Source organism: Calonectris borealis, chromosome 2 (genome assembly GCF_964195595.1).
Source record: "Calonectris borealis chromosome 2, bCalBor7.hap1.2, whole genome shotgun sequence".
Taxonomy (NCBI): Eukaryota; Metazoa; Chordata; class Aves; order Procellariiformes; family Procellariidae; genus Calonectris; species Calonectris borealis.
Window position 1 is genome coordinate 61649635 of NC_134313.1, and position 17590 is coordinate 61667224.

A 17590-nucleotide genomic window follows, 5' to 3' on the forward strand; every position below is an offset into this window, starting at 1 on the left:
AAAGAATGTATATGTTTTAATTATATTTACAAACAGAACATAAATTTGATTTGAATGCATTTTATCTGAAAGTTTTGTTCAAATTAGGCTAAATTCTCAGATGTGAATGTGATAAACTTGCTGCAGGAAGGAAAACAAAATATGTCATAGATTTAATTGAGCACCCTTGCTTGAACACTGCAGGACGGCTGTGAGAGATTTTATAGACTTTGAATCCCATAAGTTGTGAGTTTTCTGGTGCTGTATATGGATATTATCTGTCCCTGCCTGAGGTACATAAGATACGATCTTCCACCAGCAACTCTGATAATCCTTTGGCACCAAAGTGCCCAGGCTGACTAGATCTTGGAAATAAGGTTTGCCTTCCCCAGGCATCTCCAGCAGCTCTGGCTGAAGATGAAATTCTTCTAGCTTTACTGATTTCAAGAATTTGTGGCAAGTATTACACATATGGGCACTCTGCTCATACTTCAAAGCAAATTGCTGTCAGACTACATGTCAGACTACATGAGAAGTATCAGACAAAAACAATAAACAACAAAACACCCTTCCCTGCCTCAGTGGTCTCATTGCTCTGAAGTGTTCTGGGATACTTCTGGGAGCATACTCTTATGTATCCTCTGAATTTCAATGGTTCTGTAAAATTAAATATCTTCTGTACTTGTACCCTTTCTCTTGTCATGCCTGGTCCTATAATTAAACCAGAGTAGCATTCTACTTCCTCTCTACCTCAAGACCATATTTTCCCAAATGCATGAAATCAATCATTTCCTTTACAAAGTTTTCTCTGTGTGTTTGTATATTTTACCCATTTTGTCTTATTTCCCTAGTAATGTGTTTTTGCCATTCTATGTCTTACAAATTTTCACTGCTCAAGTTCTAGCCCCACAAAAGTTATATTCCCGCTGAGACAGATATTGTAATAATCCCTTTGAGAGCACACTGACTCCCAAGAACATCACCATTGCCTGATGAGAACACAGGCATAATTATCTCTTTGTTCCTGGCCCAAGAAAGATTTGTTTCAGCTTCTCTTTGCCTATAAGAGCTTCCACATTTGCTGAAACATTCAATGATACAAAAGGTAAAAAGAAAATAAGTGGAACTTCAGAGCCTGCATCTGACCTCATAAACTGTGCTGGCATATTGGTTTTGTTTGATTTGCTGGGGGATTAGGGGGTGAGCTGAAGTTTTGATTGCTGGGTGCTTCATCCTCTTAGATGTTTGGGTTGCATGGAATTCAATGTTTCAAAATATGCCTTCCTGGCATTTCTCATTCCTGGCCATTCAAAGTACAAATTATGCAGCTAGATTTGTTTTGTTTAAGGAAGTTTCAATATTTTCCTGTTTATCACAAAATCTAGCCAGAAGAGGAACCTTTATGCTAGAAATCAGTGTCTCGTTTTTTACACTGGTGATAATTAAACACTGAAATCCCATAATCAATGTGCTGTTGAACTCTGTCTCTGCAAGTCTTTAAATTAAGACTAAGAACCTTTCTAAAAGAAATGTTGTAACTCCACCAGATGTTATCTATGCTCACATACTACAATATTAAATAACAATGTAAAGCCTTAAGATAGGTATGAGAATTATGGGAGAAAATTTGTCACCTTTGCAATTCAAAAGGTTAAATTAAGTGACCAAAAGGTCTAATCCAGTGGCTGGAAATTGATTACAGAATAAGGATGCCTTGCCATCTCTTTTTAACCTAGTCAGTCTGTCCTGGTTTTGGCTGGGATAGAGTTAATTTTCTTTCTAGTAGCTGGTGTAGTGCTGTGTTTTGGATTTAGGATGAGAATAATGTTGATAACACACTGATGTGTTAGTTACTGCTGAGCAGTGCTTACAGAGAGTCAAGGCCTTTTCCTGCTTCTCACACCACCTCACCAGCGAGTAGGCTGGAGGTGCACAAGAAGTTGGGAGGGGACACGGCTGGGACAGCTGACCTCAACTGACCAAAAGGATATCCCATACCATATGACGTCACGCTCAGCATATGAACTGGGGGTACGCTGCTTGGGAACTGACTGGGCATCGTTCAGCAGGTGGTGAGCAATTGCATTGTGCATCCCTTGGTTTGTATATTCTTTTACCATTATTATTATTTTCCCTTTCTTTTCTGTCCTATTAAATTGTCTTTATCTCAACCCACGGATTTTACCTTTTTTCTGATTCTCTCCCCCATCCCACTGAGGGGGGAGTGAGCGAATATCTGTGTGGTGTTTAGCTGCCTACAGGGTTAAACCACAACACAGTCTTACCTTTGAAAAGAGCTGTAAAAGGGACTGCATAAGACACCCTCCACACCATAAAAATAAACCTTTATTTGGACACAATCTGAGCTGCTACTGAGATTGACCTTAAAGTAGCTTTTCAGCAAGAATGAATAACTGCAATGCTGAAATATCATACTGAAAATATGGTATATGTAAGAAGGAACATCTTAAATTCATCCAACTTTCTTCTCACTATTGATTTTTGTCTATTTACATTTTTTAGTTGTATAAATTTATTTTAGTCCTGCCTGACTTCCATAAGTATCAATTTTTAGGCTCTTGAATAGTTATCTTTTCCTTCAGGAAAACATCACAGTCGTCGTTGTGTGTGTGTGCATGTGTGTTTGTGCTTAACAGAGATCTCATGCAAAAGTAACTAACTACGAAATTCCTTTCTAAAGTAAAAATTGTATGCAAGAGAATAATGCCTTTACAGTGGAAGAAAACATCAAAATCGTACTCAGCTCCCCATCACTGTTTTTGCTGTTCATTTTGGCAGTGAGGGAACCTTGGCTTTTCTCTACATGAAGGATAGAGGATCCCAGAAGGATTCCAAGCAATCATTTAACTGCAGCAGACCTCTTAGGAACCTAGACATCCCTAAGCTTGAGGAAAGCAATTGTTAAGGTGAATGTTGCCCTTCAGGAGAGTCAAAGAAAAATGATTGGGTGTATATGATCCATATGTTACGAATGGTTAGTCTTTAGGAACAACATGGTACCTGGCAAATCACTATCACAATGTTTGAGAATTGCTGTTTAGAGGGTAGAACGTAGCTGGTTTGAAATGCAATTCTTGATACTGAGATTGTTGCCTATCGGCAGCAGCTGCTGCTTCAATACAAAATCCAAACACTGCAGCTCAAATAATGACACAAAGTATATTAGGACAATACTGTACACTCATGTACTTTAAAAAAATGCAAGATATCCCTATGCTGAGTTAGTATTATTATCAAGATCGAACAAGTAAAAGGGGAAAATGAGAGAGCAACAGATGCAGTTGCAATGTTGTCAAAGAAGAATACAAATCTGCTTCTTATATTACTAATTTATTTTGTATTCAGGATTTAGAATTTACTGATGAATCTTTTTGTCACATCATCCATCACAGCCTGGCACTAGAGACAAGGAAGATAGAAAAATTAAAAACCTGCTTGTTACTGTAAACTAAAGAGCATGAACAACATCCATCAAAGACAGACGGATGGAAGATAAAAAGTGTTAGCCAGAGCCAAGTGATCTATGCTGATTTTCTTTTAAACATTTATTAAAATGCTCTAAATGTAAATTCACTTTCTTTTGCTAAATATTTATTGTTATTTCTTTTGCTGTGGACTGGAAACTGCAAACAGTGATAAATTAATTGTAAAGGTCTGTAATTTTACTCTTGCTTTTATAAATACATTTACATCTGCTGAAGTGCTATTGTTTAACCCTGAATTAGCAGAGATGCATTCTATATCAGCTGTTAAGTAAGATGCTCTTTCCTTTTCTTTGCTGAGAGTCGCAGGACAAGGCATTTGTCATTAGTGCAGGACAGATACTGCACAAGGGATCTGATACAAAGCTAGCTGTTGCCAGTGGAAGTCTTTTCATTGATTCAGTAGGCTTTAGATCAAGCTAGAGATCAACTCCTGTGTACCCTCAAACCATAAATATCTGAGTTTTTACTTACAAAGAAATACAGCTATTTACTTCTTAAGAGGTAGTCTGAATACCAGTCTGTTTCCAAATTGGAGCTAATGCAACCATACCCTCAGATTATGCAGTATCAAAATATACACCAGAATGACTCGTCTTTGTAGATAAAATTGCAAGATGTAACATTTATGTATCTTGGTACTGGGTCTGAGACAGCAAGTGCAAGAAAGGGGTAAGGGTGTAAAGACTGTGCTCTGACACATAATCCACAGTGGGAAACCTCTAACCAGAGAAACCCAAGTGTGCACAAAACAAAATTCAAAGGGCCTTGCTGAGAGGCAACTCAAGTACTCTACCCAGCAACTGCACCAGCAAAGCTGAAACACATGTGCATGTTAATGAAAGGCAGGGGGACTATCTGAAAACAAAAATGAATGGACATGCCAGGTCATTGTAGTCTACAGCAGTGTGATACACCTACCAAGGAGGAAAACAAATCCATATAAAGTAATAGATTTAGAATTAGTTTTAACCTACCAGGAAAAAGATCTATGTATCAACACAGGCAGCATGTTTGACTTGGTTTCTCAATGCAAAGAAGTGGTCAGAAAAGCTAATAATTTTTCTATGCCATTACAAGAAGGTAGAGAATAATATGAGAAGGTGTGTTAGTATAAGTTGACCCTCATTTTCAGTACAGGACTGATTTGTACTATATTATTCCAGTTTTGTGTCAGCAAAGCTCCATTAAAATCCTATACTATCACAGAGTACAGATAGCCAGCCAGCTGCATTACATTTTCTTTGCAGCAAAAAAGTTCATTTCTCAGCAAAAACCTATTGGTTGCTGGCATAGTATTCTCTGTAAGACACTCCTACCTCTGCAGTTGTCTGTTCTGCAAGGTCAAAAATAATCCCTTCAGCTTCTTCATAGACTGCAAAACATGAGTCCTGTGAGAAACTTCAAGATCCCTGTTTCTTCATTGGGCCCTTAGGGCTGTGCTAGAATGAATATTCATGTATTAACCCTATTTAACTTTGGGCATCTCATTTAGAAGTTAGCAGGCTCTTAGGTTCTTTGCTGAGTGTGGAATCATCCTCGAGAAATCTGTTAACATATTTAGAGGCAAAGTTCCATTTTCAGGCACTTATGGTAGATGTATAAAGTTAGACTTTAAGTTAGGTCTGTATGTGGCACTGCCACATCAAATTTCTTTGTTATTTTTTCCAGACTATCATATCCTCATGGTGCAGTTATACAGCAAACTGAGATGACTTAATAGCTTGCTACCATCATAAGGGAGATAGCAATATCCTACTCTCCTACGTCTGCTGCTTCCACTTTCTCCCTCTGCAACCCTTCCCAACCTTGAGCCATCTCAAGCATTTTCTGTGCAGTAAATCAATTCAATAAACTAAATCTGGCAGGAAAAAAAAAAAAAAACAACAACAAAAGAAGCAAGTAATTTTGTGTTGTTATGGCAAGTTGAATGGGTTTATCGACTCCTTGCTTTCACAGACTCTGATGTGCATTTGCCTTCAAGAGCAGACGTGTCAGAACAGACACAGGAGAAGTGGGATTGCAGCACAGAGATGGAAGCAGGAATGAAGCGGGAAAGGAGGAGTTGGAGAGGACAGAGGAAAGATTGGGGGAGGAAGAAGAGGGAGATACCTCAACCCTTGAAGCAGCAGAGAGCAGTTAGGTTGTATCTGTTGTCTCATTGAGCTGCATCCAGAGAAGGGATTAATTCTTTTTTATGTCATAGCCAATGGCTGTATTTTCTCTCACTTTCAGTTTTTAATATTGGGTAATTTTGGTTAAATGACCACATAAGTAACACATCTTATTTACTATGTAAGTTCCTATTTCCCAATATTTAAAACACTTATCTACCAACAGAAGGAAGTCTGGATTGTACTTATGTTTAGTCACTAATTCCAAACAACAGAACTTACATGTCTCCACGGCCTCCCAAAATGAATGGCATTTACTAGTTTTCTTGAGAAGTAAGTTTTATTTTAGTTGTGCTATGGCGTTAAAGGAACTACACTGCAGTAACAGATCCCTAACCCAACAGATCCCTATCCCTGACACAGATAGAAGCCTGTAGCAAACATATTCATATACCAATAAAATGGAAGAAATCTTCTACTTTTTTCTGCCTAAACATGCTTCCCTTCTCTGTGTGACATTTGTTTTGTTCATTTCCCTTGTGACTCTAGAAGATAAATGGAAAAAAAATCTGAGTGTCTCTTTTTCTACTGAACTGTGAACTCAGGCTTTAACTTTCATTTTCATCTTAACTTCATGCATATTCACAGCTGGGGACTTCTCACTAAGGTTAATGACCACCTTCAATTTGAGCTAGTTGGCCCACGTGATGTTCTGGGTTCGAAATCAGGAGCTCAGCTGTTCTGTGCTGCTATTGCGAACACTCTGTGCAGTGACTTCACAAAGGAGTTTACTTAAGTGTTGAAAACTTGAGTTAACATCACTGTGAAAACAAACCAAGAGCTTGGATAAAGGACTAATCTTGAGATCACCCTAAACTGTACCAACTGCTGTGGGCCTCAGCAGGGCATTGCAATAGTCAAAAATCAGTAGAGAACTTCACTAAAATGCCTTAATCCAGACCTAAGTCTAACCCCAGAAGAAAATTGTCTTTCCGAATGCATTTAATTCTCAGTCTTTTTGATGAAGTTTGCAAACAATGCTAGTTCTGATGATGGATTTCCTGATGGAAACTTGCCTCCCAGGAAATGAGCTGTTACAATCACTGCAGTCATTTTACACGTGTTATGGAAGAGATACTGGACTTTGAAAAGTGTAAGTATCTCTTGATCCGAGTTAAACAGGGATCAATGAACTACAGATTAAAATCTTTCCACATCTTAGAGCCAAGTGGAATTTTCAGTCAAAAAAAAAAGTTTTTTTTTTTTAAATTGCTAGTATATTTAGAGCACAGTTTATTCTGCAAATGCATTTCAAAAGACTAGGTAATGAGTTCCTATATTGCACACAACTAGTAGCCTCTTTTCTATTTGCTTCACAAATTGAAAGATAAAAATCTGTGCACAATAGGAACCGGATATCAGGCAGTTCACTGTTTATGGTTTTAACTGACTTGGTTATGCAGTCAGAAAGGTAGATCTATGGGAATACAGTTGAGAAAACACATTCGTGCTTTAAAATATTGTTATGAATACTTAATGAAAACATAAAATGTACCTGCATGACTACAGAACTTTCTTCAAATTTCAAGAGGTGAATCAAAATTGAGCTTTCCAGTTTATGAAAGGAACTGATACACGTTGGTGACAGATTTTGAATCTGAAGCATTTTATAACATTAAGGATCTAGGAGTAAATAGAAAATTGGAGCATAGCTCATATAAAAGATAATAAAGCCATAGAACAAGGTTCAAGGAAATGAGAATAAAGGAAAGATTATAAATGAGTTCAAGAGATTCCTAGGATACAATTGTTTCTCAACAAGGAAGAGATTGATGGATATGATGAAAAAGTGAGAAGTTGAATTGTGGAAATAAGATAAACCTAGGGGGGGTGGAAAAAGTACACACGCTGAGCTGCTTGGGCACTTTGTATTTCAAAAGTGTCTCATGTTCACTAACCTCTGATGGAATTCTTTATCAGTTTGGTTTGATCGTACTGCAGGGTGCACTGTGGCAGACTTTTGCCAGAGCTGCCCATTGCTTCAATGAGAGCTGTTAGCGAGAAAGTGCGATGCTGTCTTTAATTATTTCCCTTGAAATATGGAGCCCTATTGTGTGTATTGCATATTATTTTTAAATAAGATTCAAGCCTTCGAGAAAGCCACATGTGGCCAAGTTTTGCTGAGGCAGTCCTAGGTTTTTGTATGCTATTTTAGGGGACATTTTCTCTTTTTCTTTTTACAGGAAGCTTAATGTGGCTTGGTTTTCATTTTGGCAGTCAAGATGTCCAGGATGTAGCAACTACTACATTTGTTTGTTCAAGTCATATGATCACCCTGGTAAAACGGTGTTGCACAGCCCATTTTCACCATCTGTGTTTAGTTGTTGTGACAGCTACCGTTTGAAGACAAGCTTGCAGGTTTGCCCAATGAGTTGACAACCTGGCCTAAAAATAATTAACAAGAGAAGAAAAATTGGTGCAAAAGCTTTCTTGCTGCCCATCAAGAATAGGTGAGTGGTGGAAATGTACACATGATTTGTTCTTTCTCTTCTCATTTCCTTCACTTTTTGAAAGACAAGTATGGTTCCTCTGTCTGCCTTCAGCAGACTCTAGTGCTCTAACCAGGTCCTTTCTACACTGGTGGGAGCCAAGGAAAATACAAAACTTGCATGCCAAGTGACAATGTTAGTAATCTTAATATATAATGCTGAAAAGCACAGCCTTGCTTTTGCTTTTTGAAATATTCTTTGTTCCCTAAGTTCTCTTTCCTGTTGTTTTCAGCTGGAAAGGCCCATAAGAATGTCACTTATGTCTAATTATATAGACAGTATTGTCTGATTTCAAATGACATGTATTCTGTGAGGCTATTCATACACTCTTAAACTTAGAGACTTCTTGTTCTTTTCAATTACAGAAGTAACAGAGGCTACAGCTAAAATCAAGAGAGAAATTTGGCAAAGGAAAATAGGGAACACTGTTTGCCTGTGTCTCTACTCTTTCACTTGGTTTCTTCTGCGTTATCTATACCCCTGTCCAGACTCACTCATTATGTTAAATGAATAAATGAATATCTGAACCTGGGAAAGTCAAAGAGAATTGTCTGTTCGTTTGTTTGTTTGTCTGAACACGAACATCCCAGGATTTATAAATCATCCCACCCTTTTGAACCTATTCAGTCTGTCTGTCACGTGAACTCTCTTTCCTGAAAGGAACTTTGTATGTATTTTGTGATCTCTCTCTGGAAACATAGAGCGGAAAATGCTCCTCTCAGGTTGGATTTGCATTCACCCAGTGTTGAGCACTGTGGCTGTGATCCAGCAAAGCATTTAAGGTTAGTTTATCTTTAAGCATAATCCCATTGAAGTTAGTGGCATGATCCATGTACTAAAATTTGACCTCATAGTTGAGTGCTTTGCTGGATCACAGCCAGAGTACTCAGTACCTTACAGGATTGAACTCCCTCTCTTCTTTGACACTGGCCTAAGGCAAGATATACATAGATGTGTGAATATATGTTCTTTATAGTATAGAGGTTAAATATAGTATTATTTTCAGGATTACTTCATATTCCATTCAATAAAAGACATTCTCCAGTTTCTTAAAACTCTTGCCAGTTGTACTAAAACAGGACATTACAATTCCAAAAGCATTTAGCCTAGACTGTCACTCTCTTTCTTTTTTTGATCATGCTGAATTTTATAACTCAGGAGATTCAGGTCAAGTTGGTGTTCTGAAAGAAGGTAATTTGTTAACACACATTTAAATTCCTGCAATGTTCTGCTGACAAAGGCTAACTTAATACGCAACAGATTCAACACATCTCCTGTGCTGGTATACATTTCAAATGAAAGTGCATTTTACAGTTTGGACTAACTTGAGCCATTTGGGGCTGATTGAATGTTAAGTGCTTCAGGCAGCCAAAGTTAAATATTTCTGTACAAGTTTGTTTAAAGCTGGTTTGGATAGTGAGCCCTACGGTTCCTCTTGAAATATGGACATGTCTGGAACCTTTCTACATCAGAAAATACGTAATCCACTATAGAAAAAATAGTCGACATCTGCTGAGGTGTGTTATTGACTTGGTGAGATATTTAGTATGTGGAATATTCATAGCTGTAAGAGCTATGAAATTAATTCTATTATATAAGGGAAAACCTGCTCAGAGTTTGCACAAAATCTGGGGGCCTTGGAGGGTTTGTGGTTTTTTTTTGTTGTTGTGTTTTGTTTTGGGGTTTGCTTGTGTTTGTGTTTTTTTTTTTAATTTTCAAACATATGTTAAAGGTACGCAGTGCACTGTCTCCATCAGATTAAACCAACTATAATGTCTATAAATGAAATGAATTTATTACTGAAAATAATTTTTATTGGCTATATCACAGAATAAGTTTGGTTGTAAACATGGATTCACTTGAGAGGTGTTTTTCTCCTCCTACTAATTTGTGTTTTCTTTTTTTTCCCTCTTAAGTATCTTTTTCAAATTTAAGTCCATATTCCTTACCTGAATATCAGCCTATCAAGCTTTTTATCAGCACAGACTGGTCATACATTCCAAGTATTATTTACTTGATTATAAAGCCTGATTTGATGGGATACAATCACTTTTCTGTTTTCAGTGACTTACTGAATGATGACGTTACTCAGAATTCCATTTAGATGATGCAAATGACCTAATCGGCTTGTCTTCTGCCATGGCAATAACCGAACTCAAATGTCAAAGCAAACTTAGTAAACAAAATCTCCCTTTTATATAACTGAAATTATGCTATGGGAAGCTTAGAAATATTAGCTATGGAAACTGTTTTGTTTCTTTCACTTACATGACATAGATATACACATCCATACTCATTTTATATACTGGCATTTCAGGATTTTGCATTCTAAGCAAAGAAAAAAGAAAAAATGCAACAAATAAGTGAAATGACACTAAATTAAAACCACAGCACAGTTATTTTGTTTTGATTTCTGTAATAAACTATGTCTTTATTCAAAATTTGGACAAAGTTTTCAATGGAGCAAATATTTCTCTTCTGCTTATTCAAGTGCTGATCATAGTTGCTCTGTTTCCTCTTTTTTCTACCTTTATAAAAAGCCTGAGTCAAGCAAGCTATGAATTAACATCAACATACTATTAGTAGAAATAACTACAGTAGCTCATTTGTAATAACTACAAATAGCTCAGGTTATTTGTATCACATATTGTGATATGGGTCACACAGATACATCAAAATTAACTTTAAAATGTATGGCATGGTAGCAGTTTAGTTTTGACAGCATTGAGATTCCTGGGAAACAGCTACCTGTTTCTGCTTGTAAGACCTGTGTAGCTATCACTGAGGTTGCTGGTTTAGGTAATTTATCCAATGTTCAAAGTACCTAGTGAAAAATAGACAAATAATAATTACACGTCCTGCTCTCATATGTTGGTTACAATACAGGCTTCCACAAAATTATCACCTAAAAAGATGGGCATAATCTTCTAGATTGTCTCAGATACACAGAGGTGCTTTTCCAAAAGCAAATGTTTGAAACTCCAACCCAGTCCTTGCTTGCACACCAATTTGGTAGTATCATAGCAAAAAGTCGTGATAAGTAGTGGTGAAATGCTGCCAACTATACTTTCCAAATATTTTACTTTTTTCTCAGTATCATTCTTAGTTAACTGTAAATGAAATTTGATTGTTTTGAGGAAGTTCTTATGCTGAGGCAATGCTAATTATTGTATTTCCACAAGAGTGAGAAGTGAAAGTAGCTATCAATGTTAGTAGTGGTTCATCACAAGCGATCCCACCTTCCAGGTTGTCTGTGCTTTTGATTTTAGGCAGATTCACATGTGCCAGAGGACATAATGCTCTTTCCATAATAAGATTATGTTCCTGACATATTACATATCTTCTTTTAAGCTGAAGATCAAGACTGAAGTTTGGTGATCTGCAACAGAAATCATACTTGAGATTCCTTGAGGGAAATCAAGAGTACTTAGCCCATTACATTTATGGCATAGATGTGATAGAGATTCTTCTTCTTTTTTGGCTACTAAACCTACAGATATCAATGTCTGTAAGAAACGTTATGGATTCTTGTTGAAAACATTCACTGTTGGAGAGTCTGTGGCTCAGTGTTGCAGTGCTCTCTTACTTCATGTCAGTGAATCTGCAGTTATTTTTCTGTAAGCAATTGTTGTGGCTTAACCAGGAAGGCAGCCAAACATCACACAGCCACTCACTGTGGGCTAGGGGAGAGAATCGAAAAAAAAGTAAAATTCATGGACTGAGATAAAGACAGGTTAATAGAACAGAAAAGGAAGGGAAAATAATAATAATAATGATAGAATATACAAAATGAGTGATGCACAGTGTAATTGCTCACCACCCGCTGACCAATGCCCAGGCAGGCCCCAAGCAGCAATCCGCCTCCCAGACCAACCACCAGTTTATGTACTGAGCATGACGTTATATGATATGGAATACCCCGTTGGTCAGTTGGGTTAGCTCTCCTGACTATGCTCCCTCCCAGCTCCTTCAGCACCTGGCAGAGCATGGGAAGCTGAAAAATCTTTGATTATAAGCACTACTTAGCAACAACTACAACACTAGTGTGTTATCAACTTTCTTCTCATACTAAATCCAAAACACAGCACTGTAGCAGCTACTAGGAAGAAAATTAACTCTATCCCAACCAAAACCAGGACAGCAATGCCTGTCAACAGGGAGATTCCTATAGACATCATATTATTTACTATACCTAAACATATGAATCTAACGTGGAGATAGAAGTTTAAAATTTGAATTCATATCCTGTCTTCAGTCAGTTCAATGAACTCATTAGGGACAGGTGTGAAAGTCTGATTTCTAAATTCACCAAAGTTTGGGCTTTTCTTCAAGAATGAAGATAACAGCAACTAAAGAGGAATAAATAGTGAATATAAGGAACCCAAATAAAATTTGAAGTATAATTATGTTGGCTTTGGCTTTGTTTAAACTTAAAAGTCCATTTTCATACAATTACAAAAATCAAATATTACATATTAAAGGGTTAATAGTCTGATGCATTATTTTGCTATAAAACCTATCCCCAAAAAGTATATGAAAAATATTTTCTATATTGTGGAATTATTCCATAATTTTAGAAGTTGTATACTAACTTAAGTACCTTTGATCTGACCATATCTTCCAATTACTGTTGTCAGTCCAGTTTATTATCTTCTCCTTATGGTCAGCAGCCCAAGTTCATAAAACATATTTTATTGTTATGTATATATATGTTTATGTACACACACATATATGAAATAATATTGGTTATCTTTAGTACAAAAAGTCACCCAGAAACATTCTGAAACATTCAAAACATGATAAAATCTATTAAATACAATTCACTTAAAATGAATTGTACAATTTAAAGATGAATATCAGTCTCATAATTGTTTATTGCATCTGTGGTCTTCCAACATATTTTTATTATTTCCTGTTCCTTTTTTTTTACTCAATTTTATCTGAAATAAGAGTAATTAATTTTCAGATCCCAGTGAGTCTACCACAACAGTCTTGGGAATCAGATAATAAATATCCCACAACAGCCAAACCATGTCATCAACATTATTTTACTGCAGCTTGATGCTTTTTTTGCCATAACGGTCACTGTGTTTCACACACATAAAACTATATCAACAATCAATCCTACACACTCCAACTTTTTTCCTCCACTTTTTACTCCTTCTGTAATATTCCTTGCCTTCAATCAGATATTCTATAGTTCCTTGGTGTTAAGTTTTTAAAAGGAGTAGTAAAATTTTCAAAGCCTTAAACACAGAAAGAACAAATGAGTTAGCTTTTGTTTATTTGCAGGAAATTGTAGTTGGATTTTCAACAGCTTTAATAATAACATAATGAATGTTTGGACTCCATCTGTCACCACTTTTGGTTATTCATTTCATATTTGAGACTTAAAAGGAGAGGACACTGGGAATATAAAGAATCTCTTTTCATTACTGAAATAATTATATATAAGTATCCTCAAGACTAATCTATTTCCTGGTTTTGGTAAATAAGTGGCATGTGACAAATTAAATCATGATGAGACAATTTGCCCATCCAATGTAGCAGAGACCACACAAACCAAGAGCACCTTTGAAACCCAGAATCTAAGAAGGGTTCCAGTCAGTGGATAAAATCAAAAGGAACAGTTCTCACTGTAAATTACTTTATTCATTATCATTTTGTCTATACCTGTGCAGGATATTCAAAGGCTTGACATCTTACCTTTTAGATTAACTTAGTGATTTTGCTTTTGTGTTTTCTGACAGAAACTTCATTAATTTTATGAAAAAACAAATCCCATGTTGATTATATTTGTTTTGCTTGTAGCCTGATAAGACAGATGTTTAGACAAAATTGTTGACTCAGAAATAAAAAGTTTTCTTGTTGTTTAATCTCATTTGGTTATCCTCAACAACACTTAGATAAAATATGTTGTGCAAGTATAAGATCTGATTTGTAGTAAATCATTCAAATAATTATATGTAAAATTTACTTATAAAGCTCGTAAAATACATTTAATATTTAAACTATTGTATATATTTGACATACTTCAATATCTCCTTTACAACTGCACTGGTATATTAATTCTGTGTTTGCATTTATGAACATTCTGAAAAAATTGATTTATTACCGGAAAAAAAGCAAAACAAACCAAAACAAGAAACCCAATCCTTACACAGATTTCTATAATGGGCTCCATTTTTCAAGTACACTGAAGACAAAAGAAACAGATCTCCAATCTATTCTAATTCTTGGCATGAATGTTTCTTTATTTGTGGATCATTGGCCTGACAGACTGAAAAGGCAATGACTTCTATTTCTTTTGGTGTCTCACATCAATCTATTGCTAGGAAAACAGACGAAGGGTTCAGATTTGTATACACAGGCATCAGATTGAACTCTGCTGATGGCTATATTTTGCTTCTGTAGGAAGAGTGGGATTATATTATATCCACTGTGTGCACTGTTGCTGAATGTATTGTTCATAAATGTCCTTGTAGGATCAGTTGTACAATTTTTTTGTATAGTAATATACTAAAGCTTCTAGACAGATAAGCTTTACAGAGGTGTAACTGAGCCATCCTGTACTTTAACAAATTGATAAAGGAGAATGTGGGTCTTTGTTTACATCCCTGAAGGGAAGCAAAGAAAGAATAGTTGTGGCTAGTATATATCTCATAAACAAGTAAATCAAGTAATCCAACTGAAGACTAAGCACAGCTAGGCAGGTAGTGTGAAGAAAACCACTTTTGCAAAGGAAAATGCAACTCAGTTTGCTTCCTTGAGAGGAATAACATTGGATTCAGGCTATGGAAAACCAACGATTAGACTGTGAATCACAATTTTTTGTTGCTTATTCTGTGAGATTTGCAATTTCATAACATAGTCCGTAGGAAAACATGCAAACAGCCCTCCCCACCCCGCAGCTGCCTGCATATATGCAGCACTTTATGATTCACAGAGGTGATAAAGCTTTCACCCATTTTTGTTGCTTAATTCCCTTTAGGGTATCATAAACAATTACTGTGGTGACATGGCCTTGGTACCACATTGTGGAAAGAAAGAGTTAAATGCATCCCAGATTTACAAAATTCTGCAAGCCTCTAAGCTCTGTATGATGCAAGGATAAAAATGTGATTCCACAGTAGGGAAGAGAAAGAGCAGACATGGAAACTGATTACTCTTCCTAGTTGCCTTCATGATCCTTTCCTGGCGAAAAGAACTAAGAGGATTTTTTACTCCTGTCTTTTACATTTCAAAACGTGACCCTTCTTGCCGCAGGCCAGGATAGGAGAGGTAATTGGACCAGACTGTCTACCATGCTGAAGCCTTTCCTTGGTTAGTCACTCTTACTACTACTGAAGGGAAGGGGAGTGAATGGGTAAATACTTAAGCTTCTTCTTCCTCTCAACAAGCATTAGAAGAGCAAAAAGTGTCAATTATGATAAAACTAGTGTGACATTCTACACAGAGGCTTATAATTATTGGTAGAAATTGAACAGAAGAATCATACTCCTATTTCCAGTTTCTCAGGACTGAAAGAAAATACATGAATCATTGAGTACTGTAGTCTGCTTTTCATTGATCAAACGGATCAATGATAAATTGGGTTAATTGATTTTGTTGCTCAAAACAGGACTATCTCGGCCATAGGATAATTCTAAGCTCTAGAACTAATTCTGAGAGAATGAATAGGGGTAAAAGAATACACTATCTTCTGATGATTAGTATTGTTCTTCCAGTGACCAGCCAAATTACCTTCTGACCCGTTTGTACCTACCTAATCTTCTTTTAAACCAAACATAGTGATAATGATCATGGGAGGCATAACATGACTTGTAATGTTTTCTGTGTTTATATTATAAAGTTGAACTGAGAAATAAAGAAAGTTTATGAAAATAAATAGGAAAAATCTTGATTATTTTATTCACTTTTCTATTCTTAGCTGTAAACCATTTAAAAATACATATATATTTTTTCCCTGGCCCAGAAGAATCCTGAATTCTATGAAAATAAAAATTAAACATAAAAAGAATTAATGAGTTTGTAATCTCTAACATTTTTTATCTCATCAATTAATAATGAATTTTAAAATTTTAATCTTTTTTTTTTACTTAAAATGAAATAAATTTCCAAATGGAAGGTTATTTCAATCAAATAACTAAAACTTGAACAAGTTATTAAAACTTGAAAATGTTAAAACATAATACTTTAATAATATAAAAGTCTTTTTTTTTCCTTCCTGCTTAAGACAAAGAAATTTATGAATACTTAACATTTCTCCATCTATTTGTATTGCTTTCAACAAAACTTTAAAAAAAAAAATTCATTAGAAAATTTCCAGATAGTCATTAGCAATTGCATAAATAGAAACACTTTTTTTGAAGAAAAACACATTAACACCAACAGTAAGAATGTTAAAACAAGCAATTTTTGAAGATTTTGGAATCTGTATATTCTCATGATTGCTGAAGGCTACAACTTCTGATAAGGTGGATTGACTATAATCTGTATTGAAGTGGGTTTAAAATGTCCTCAGTGACTTCTGGATCAATGTCAGCAAGTGACGCTTTAATAGTCACTCAGCACTGTTTGGTTCAGAACCTAAGAACAGGGTTGATAAAGGTCTATGATTTCCTTTAGAAACTTTCCTATTTTTGCTGGGGTTAGATCAGAGCCTGGTACAAGATATTGCAAACTTTTTGATTCCTTCTTTCACACTCTGGTGCTTCTGAGATGATTATGTTTATTCTAATTAAATGTTTGCCATACTGTAGTCATATATAGTCATACTGTAGACTATAATATTTATGTTTCCCCATAATTAAAATCTGACATAATTCAGAGCCAAAATTCAAAGTGTTCATCATCTTCCAGATCTTACACAAACTACTGAGCTTCTCAGCCAGCGTTTGAAGGTGGTTTCAAAACCAGGTATTGAAGAACAGAAGGAGCCAAGATTCATAATTGAAACATAATGACTAAGGCATTCATCTGTGAAGTGTATGTGTGTTTTCAGTTAGTTGCAAATGTTCTTTACACAGTTCAATATAGCAGACAGGTTAGTTTGGAAAACCCACACACCCCTTCAAACAACAGAGATGCTCTTTAGGACAACTCAGGCAATTTGAAAATTGGGGAAAATACATGAATAAATAAAAGTGAAAAGAGGAAAACTAGAAATATGTTAGCTATTATGATGGAGTAACAGTAAGGCATAGTGAACCACACAGATCCCTTCTCATTATCAAACCTACCTTCTGAATGTGCACAGTATTTCCTCAGAAGTGCAGGACACCTTTACAAGAGCATCTTTACATGCTCTTGATCACCATCTATACCTATATAACCCCATCTTAGACATGAGGAAATTAGGTTTCTGTCTTGAAACAGAGCACCCTGAGGGAATCAAAAACAAGTCCCAAAGTTTAGAGAGTAGGAAGACAGATGTGCAAGGGAA

General features: G+C 36.0%; 1 protein-coding gene across 1 annotated transcript in view; it reads right to left on the bottom strand.

Annotated features, from left to right (window-relative positions):
• CDH19 (cadherin 19) overlaps positions 1–17590 on the bottom strand; it is a 117794-nt gene that overhangs the window by 100085 nt on the left and 119 nt on the right. The window lies entirely within an intron of this gene.